This window comes from Oreochromis niloticus, linkage group LG10 (genome assembly GCF_001858045.2).
Source record: "Oreochromis niloticus isolate F11D_XX linkage group LG10, O_niloticus_UMD_NMBU, whole genome shotgun sequence".
NCBI classification, from domain to species: domain Eukaryota; kingdom Metazoa; phylum Chordata; class Actinopteri; order Cichliformes; family Cichlidae; genus Oreochromis; species Oreochromis niloticus.
In genome coordinates, this window is record NC_031975.2 from 22,856,110 (window position 1) to 22,864,245 (window position 8,136).

Genomic DNA, 8,136 nt, shown 5'->3' on the forward strand with positions numbered 1-8,136 from the left:
AAACTTACACAGTGACAAAGGTTGGTAAATATACATAAAATATTTCCCAGAATGTGGTCACGGTAGATGTTTGAGGATATATTATTTTTATTATGATGACGATGATGATTGTTATTATTATATGAAGATTGCGTCAGACTGTATATTGTTGAAAAATCTAATAATTTCCGGTCTAACACTGTGTGGTCTACCTTTACTAAAAACAGAGCGCCGCCCGACACAAATAGCAACCAGAGACCTATGACGGCTGCTCACTGATTGGTTCGCTGAGCTGCTTCCTATGCAGTTTCATTGGCTCGCCGTTTATTGGGGAAGTTACCGACACAAACTAAAGAGAATACGTCATGGCTCTGTGAAAGCATGCCGTGCATTTCTCGGCGTGGCTATGATGTCACTGTTTTATCTCCTTGTTGTCAAGGCCAAAAAAGTAAACAAAACAAAAGACAGCGTTGTCTTTTAACCACGCTGTCTTTAACAGGCTTACCTTCCACATCGTATCCATTCCTCTCAGTTTTCGGTTATGAATAAAGGTCGCTAGGCCCATTTAAAGGAGTTTATTGTTTGTGTACGGTATCAGCAAAACTGCCAAGTGATCTCACTCAGACTCAGTCCTAAAGCCAGTGACTTTCTAACAAAGACAACGATTAAAGATTCATTGATAATACATCTGTTCGTCACACATATGCACTCATGCTTCATCACTGTAATAAACATAATCAGAGTTAATCTTTCACAAAAAGTTCTCTCTTCACAGAAACACCAAGTTCACCTTTAAATAAGACTATTTCCAAACGGCTCGTGTCCAAATAGTGAATTGTTTAGGAGGCACTTGATAAAAACTACAGTTCCCAGGAGAATTTCTACATTGCCTACGTTCTGGCATGTCCCTTCGATAGCTCAGTTGGTAGAGCGGAGGACTGTAGGTGTATGATAACAGGAATCCTTAGGTCGCTGGTTCAATTCCGGCTCGAAGGAGGTTTTTGGGTGCTTTGAGTACTCCGGGAGAGCAGAAAAGCGCTAAATAAGAATCAGTCCATTTACCATTTATTATATGTGAATTAATCAGCACGGTCAAGCCTCTTCTGTTCTTTGAAATTATGTAAAAGGACTCAGTGATTGAGAGTGAGAGCAACAACTCAAGAAATATTTCGAATTAGAAAAATGGGGGGCGGGAATAAGCTTTAATTGTGAACATTGATCATCCCATATCAAGCAGTTTATTAGAATGTGGCAACAACCTTTTTGGGATAAATTTGCTGACACTTTCAGCAATGACCCTGCTGTCGATTCACAAGAACCTCCTGTATATGTATGGGAAATGTATATCAAACTATATTCTTTAAAAAGTTACTACACACTGTAAGTTTCTGACTGTGGCTTTAACAGTTTCAATTCAGCATACAACGTGTTGTTCTTCTTTAACTCTAAATATAGACCTATTATATCATACTGTTATGTGAAGTCCAAAGCAGGTCTTCTCTTGTATTGTGCAAAAATATAAAATAATGGAGACTTTACTAAACCAGGTCCCAGTTAATCCCAGTCTCAATTAAACTGGTAACATAATAAATCATATTTATTTTAGCTGGGGGCTCTGTGTGGGGCAGTGATCCCACATCTTTTCCAATCACCCAGAACAATATTTGTCAGTTTGTCTTTATTTTATTGTGTCTTTATATATATACATATATATATCACCCCCTACCCTAACCCTAATCTAGATCGATCTCTAATCCCTAAACCTAACCAAGGAAGGAAAATGGCAGATTAGCCTGGGTAAAAGACCGAAAGTTGAGGTACACAACGATGTGTGCTGCTGGCAAAGTTTCTGGGCTGCCTTTCCTCATAACAGCCATCCCTCAAGAGTCTCTCCATCTAAAGCATTATCAGGGACTGTAACATCTATTAAAGAAAAAAAACTATCCAAACCTACTTGGCACTGTGTAAAAAAGTAATTGCCCCCTAAATATAATAACTAGTTGTGCCACCCTTGGCAGTAAGAACTCCAAACAAGTGTTTTCGATAATTGATGCTTTCACTTTGTCTTTTCACTCTTTCACTTTGTCTCTACACTGTTTCACTTTGTCTCTTGACTCTTTCACTTTGTCTCTTCACTGTTTCACTTTGTCTCTTGACTCTTTCACTTTGTCTCTTCACTGTTTCACTTTGTCTTTTCACTCTTTCACTTTGTCTTTTCACTCTTTCACTTTGTCTCTTCGCTCTTTTACTTTGTGGTGGAAGAACTTTGACCCTCTCTTCTTTGTGAAATTATTTTAATTCAGTCACATTGGAGATGTTCCCAGCATGAATGATCTGTTTAGGGTCATGTCAAAGTATCTCAGTTGGATTAAATTTGTTAAAGTTTGAATGGGCCAAACCCTCATTTTGTTTGGATTTTTTTTTTTTCACAGTTGGACTTGGATGGTGTGTTTTGGATCAATGTTCTGCTCCAAAACTCAAGTGTTCTTGAGCTTCAGAAAAGGAACTGATGGCCGGATATTTTCCATCAGGATTTTCTGTTAGACAGCAAAATTCATGGTTCAATCAATTACAGCAAGTTGTCCTGGTCCCGAATCAGCAAAACAGCCCCAGACCATCACACTACCACCAACATGTTTGACTGTTGTTACGATCTTTCTATGAAATGTTGTGTTAGTTTTACACCAGTTTCAACAGGATTCAAACCTTCCACAAAGTTCAACTTTTCATCATCAGTCCACAAGACATTTTCCCAAAAGTCTTTGGGATCATTAAGATTTTTTATTTTTTTTTGGCAAATGTAAGATGAGCCTTTGTGGGGTTTTTTTTTTTTTTTATTCCTGGGATGGTTCATCACTGTTCCAGGTTTTCTCCATTGGTTTTGTAACCCTTTTCAGACTGATAAATGTCAATGACTTTGTTTCTCAGTTGTTTCTTGAGATTGTGATATGATCTGTTGCTTTTTGAGATCTTTTAGCCTATTTCACTTCGTCAGACAGGTTCTATTTAAGTGATTCTTGATTCAACATGTCTGGCAGCAATCAGGCTTACGTATCACTAATGAAATTGACGTCAGCTTTCCAAAAAATGTGGTTAATCACAACTAATTCATGATTTAACAATGGATAGCTCTTCTCCATAATAAATGTAATCATCACTTAAACGCTGAATGTTGTTTTCTTTCCCTAAGATTAAAATTTGTTTGATGATCTGAAAAATTAATAAATGTTTGACAAATATGTAAAAACAAAAACAAAAACAAATGCTTTTTCAGAACACTGTGTATCAGATCCATCCATCTTCTTCTGCTTATCTATGGGTCACGTGTACCAGAGCCAAACACCAGGGTACACCCTGGACAAGCTGCCGCAGAGAACACTTATAATCACACTGTGGCCAATTTACAATCACCAACCCTGGAAGCATGTCTTTGGACTGTGGGGGGCAGCTCAGCTGGCCAGTGGATACAAATCCAGGTGTCTTGTGCTAACCATCAAAATGATCCCTTTCCAGTTTCGACCTACAGTAGCTGTCTGTTTTGATACTAAAACTGTTGCCTTAAAGGATTTTCAGGACACAGTCATTTACAATTCTGCCTTCAAACTACCACAAGCTCAAGGCAAGCAAGTGCAGTTTTATTGCTATTCCATTATTTACTACATCTGTTGTATTGCTGCTCTGACTTAACTGTATAGTCGAATTGCTTGTGTCAGCAGGAGGCCACCAATACTCGAACAGAGGCATGAGACTTGTGCCAGAGACGTGTCAAGACTGTTGTGAGCAGAGGCTGACAGAGGTCATAGGGGTTACATCTAAAAGAATAACCATATACCATCCAGGAAAGCCAGTACGTGTCAGTCTTGGTGTAGCTCTAGATTTTCAGCAGACTTATGAAAGCTTGACACGAGCATATCCAGGCCCATTCAAAGGCAAATGCAGCCTTTACAACAAACAGAGGCCACACACGAAACAATAACACAGATCAAAGGCTGTATCTGCTCTTCCAACACACTGGCACATGTTCAAGTATGTCACGGCAATTAACAATTATCCTATCTTAAATCGTGAAGCTTTGCTGCTGTCGCACAACCATCAATTACTTTTTGAAGGAAAAACTACTTCTCAATTTTCTGAGTACTCTTATAACAATCAGACATGACATCAAGAAACTAAATAGCTTCAGACAGTGTATATTAATCATGGGCATTCCAGCGATTCCAGCAATGATCTTAAGTCTTAATGTTCAGCATCAGTGAGGGGAATGTTATCTCCCTGAAACTGAAATGAAATCACCATCTATTATTGTTAAGCTCTATTTGAGAGAAAGAAATGCACCAATACATCTATTTTCCTCATACAGTAATCACACAGTCCTACAGAGGATGTAATGACGCATCTGTCCCTCTGTTTTTTTTTTTATTAAAAAGCAGATTAAAATGTCCCTGGCAGTTTTTCCCCGCTCTCTGTTTTTCCTATTTGAGCCTCTCCTGCAACAGCAATTCATGTAATCAAGCAAATTTTGGAGAGCGCACTCCTCATAATTAGAAATTTCTGTTTGCAAGGTCACAATAGAAACAAGCAGTCATCTTCTGCTTTGCACAGAAAGGACACAAAAGCATCGGCTGCATCCTTGAAGTAAAATCTAACCAGTATCTCCCTCTGGATCACGCTAATCAGCGAGGGGATTGAATTTCAGATCCCTCCTTTGATGAGCCGCTCCTCTTCTCATGTTTGCGTAAACATAGTGGATCATGATACAGTTTTCCACATTATTTTCCACTTGACTCATGATAAGCTTACAGTTCATCAAGTTTCAAGTCTCTCAAACGGTGACCCTGTAGTCTATTTTAGATCACGATAAGCATTCTCTGGATCGTTGTTTTCCACATTAACATTTCATCGATCACTTTGTGAAAGGCTCATCCAGGCTGCCTGATTGTTGTGGCCCTGGCTTTCCCAGCCAGTGGAGTGGGCAGCCATCCAAGCAGGCACACCATGATGATATTCCTATCTACCGTAAACAGTCTGCCTGCATTTAGTTTATCTCCTTAGTTGGTTTTTAGTTAAAATCCTGTCCAACACCTCTACGCTCCAATCGATGACGACCAACAACCCCAGTGTAAAAGCTAATTCACAAGGGAGCTGCCTTTTTGACAGGTGAATTAGTTAGCCTTCATTGCTAAGTGTTGCATAACTACGGTGATGACAGAGTGTCCTGAAAGTTTGCTTCTACATATAGAAGTGATGACATTATTACACAAAGAGGGAAGCAACAATGGCAGGTAACATAATACAAGAGGTTAATCCAAAGTTGCACAGTTCTCAGCTGTGCTGTAGCAGTGTACCAGTAAGCATTGGTCTCTGGTGTAGTTCCTGTTTGGATACAAAAGCTAGTTAGGTACCTGCTGCTGCCACTGTTGTTGTTATTGAATGTCTAAATTTATATTCACTGTGTGTGCCAAGGAGGTTTGGAGAAAAGCTCTCTTAATTCCAGGCGAGCAGATGCAGACCTCATGTTTGATGTCCTTGCCAGGGAATCGGGAGAAAATGGCTGAACCCCCTTGTAAACAACATTATCCGAGGTATGTGCAGTGTGGCAGAAGACAGGATGGTGTTAAATGGGTTGTTTTGGAAAGTTGGGCAATGATACTGTGGAGGAGGAGGAAGAGGATAGAAACAATCAAAACCCCGGGGGACAGTCAGACATCATGCTCCCAAAAATACAGCCACCGGTTGTATAACGATAGCTTATCAGGCATACATAGCATTACATCAGTGGTGCATTGTGAAGTCATGTGATGATTTCCCTCTGCATGAAAAACTCCAAATAGAGAGAAAAGCGCAGACTGGTTGTCTGCAGGAGACGGACACATACAGAAATAGAAGAAGCTGACAGATTATTCAGTACCGGGTTTGGATACATACAAAATAAACACTCAAGACAGTAGCTTTTTAATGCAGAAAGTTACAGCAGGCAATCACTTCAATGAAATTATGCTGTCAATCACATGAGAACAGAAAGTAATAAGAAAAAGACACCAAGTGCGACATATTAAAATGCAGTGTGTCATAAATATATAATATAAAACTACAGTTTAGGGCACCTGTGTGAAATAGTGTTCTAATTCCATTGTTCTAACAACTTTTTTCACTCATTCCTTGATTTTATTGATTGTTTCATGTGACAGGCTAAATATAGAGATGCAGTGATTTAGAAAAAAAGAGGAAGAAAAAAAGAATGAGGCAGCAACACTACCTCTACCTCTCTCTCATTCTCCTTCTACCAATTAGCATCCAGTACTGTGCCTCCAGGATACCTGAAACCATGACAACAGCAGGCTACTGTTCCCATCTGAGATCTGGAGCTCCATCTGCTGTTGCTAAAGAGGAAATACAGGCTGTGTATCCCTCTTTCAAGTCTCACTTTTAGGAAAGGATTATGGAGGGGGGGGGGATTCTATTGAATATATATATATATAAGAAACTGTTAAGTGTAATGTTGGCTTTATGAATGAACTTTCATGCCCAGAAGACACCTATTTTGGGTCAATCGTTAGTCACCAAGCATTTCTGAAACTGTAGATACACTAAACTGATAAAATGATCTCTGAATGTCTTCTTAAGAAAGAACACTGATCTCAAACTGCATCACTATCCCCATATTTTGGTTACTTTTGCATCTTGTGTGCTTTTGATCTCAGCATTTCAAATGCCACAATGAGGGGTGCCTCTTACGGTTGCTTTTTCAAAAATTCCACCACCACATAACATGGTGAGTCAGAAAAACAAAGCAGCCCTTTCTCCAAGGGAACAAAATGATCCGGGTCTTGGTACATGCAAAGATCCCACAGCCTCCCTTGAGACTTGCTTTAAAAGGAAGGAGACTGACAAAAGGCCAGAAAGGTGCAGCCCACACAGTTTATATTCGTGGTCAGGTACCCAGACTGGCTGGGTACAGCGCTATTGTTTTCCATGCCTCACACCATACTGTGCAAAGGTATTGCCTCAAAAGCCCTGTTGTTGCATCAGCATTGAATAATGAGTAGCAGCTTACAGTTACCCACAGCGTTAGACTTGAATTTGATTGTGTACACCTAGCACACGTGGCCTAATTGTAAAAATAATTATAGACTTTTATAACAGCAATAACATATTTTTAATGTGTTTTTTAAAAAGCAGGGCATAGACCATGGAGGTGGCCACCTAAGGCATCACCAGCTGGACAGGCACACTCTTAAAAGTCTGGCACTGATATGCAGTATGCCCTATATATTGCTAAAAACATTCTTCACTAAACACCTAATACTGAGAATTACAGACAGTCTGTAGGAAGGGGAGGAGGAACCTAACGGTCTTTGTTTTAGCTTTTCCAACTTCACACTGCTTAACAATGTTACTGACCTTCCCTGCAAACCTTCTGATATGATCCAGACTATGATTATTTATAACAAGAATAATACTGGCTGTTTCCAGGTATGTCCTGCAGCAGGGTCCACATGAGCATCCTGCTGCAGGGTGGATTTACTCACACAGGCCACAACACTCACGGTAAAAATGAGAGATTAATTATTCCAAACACAGAAATGGGCGTCGATCAGAATCTAACAGCAAATCACAGTTTGTTCTTTTTGACACCTAAAACGTTTGGGTCAAAGGCATCAAATCCTAATTGCACCAAGAGCAACTAAATGGCTACAACTGGCTCTACATATTAGAATCTCTTCTACACATGAAAGGTTCCCTTTATGGAAAAAAAAAGTCAGAAGCAGTGTTAGGACCATACGTACTTGAATAATGAATCATATTTTTGTAATTTTGCCTCTGTACACCACCACAGGGGATTGTAAATCAAACAGTCCACATGTCATTGAAGTGCAGGCTTTCAGCTATAATTCAAGGGATTTAATAAAAGTATTGCATTAACTGTAGCCATTTTAAAACACAGTCCTAGATTTTCAAAAAGAAGGAATGCACTGATCAGCAACACCCACAGGCCTAGAAGGACACAGGAGACAACTAGTGGATGATCGCAATTATTTCCTAAGTTAAAATAGACCCTTGACAGCATCTAGTCAAGAACACTCTTGGTGGTAGGCATGTTATTGTCAAGACAATCGGGAGATGCCTGTATTTACAACAACCTGCAAACCACTGGTT

General features: G+C 39.6%; 1 non-coding gene across 1 annotated transcript; it reads left to right on the plus strand.

Annotated features, from left to right (window-relative positions):
• The first annotated feature begins 886 nt into the window (after window positions 1–886).
• On the plus strand, window positions 887–975 carry trnay-gua (transfer RNA tyrosine (anticodon GUA)). The gene is given in 2 exon segments: window positions 887–923; window positions 940–975. It is a non-coding gene; the product is annotated as a tRNA-Tyr (tRNA).
• Window positions 976–8,136: the final 7,161 nt, after the last annotated feature.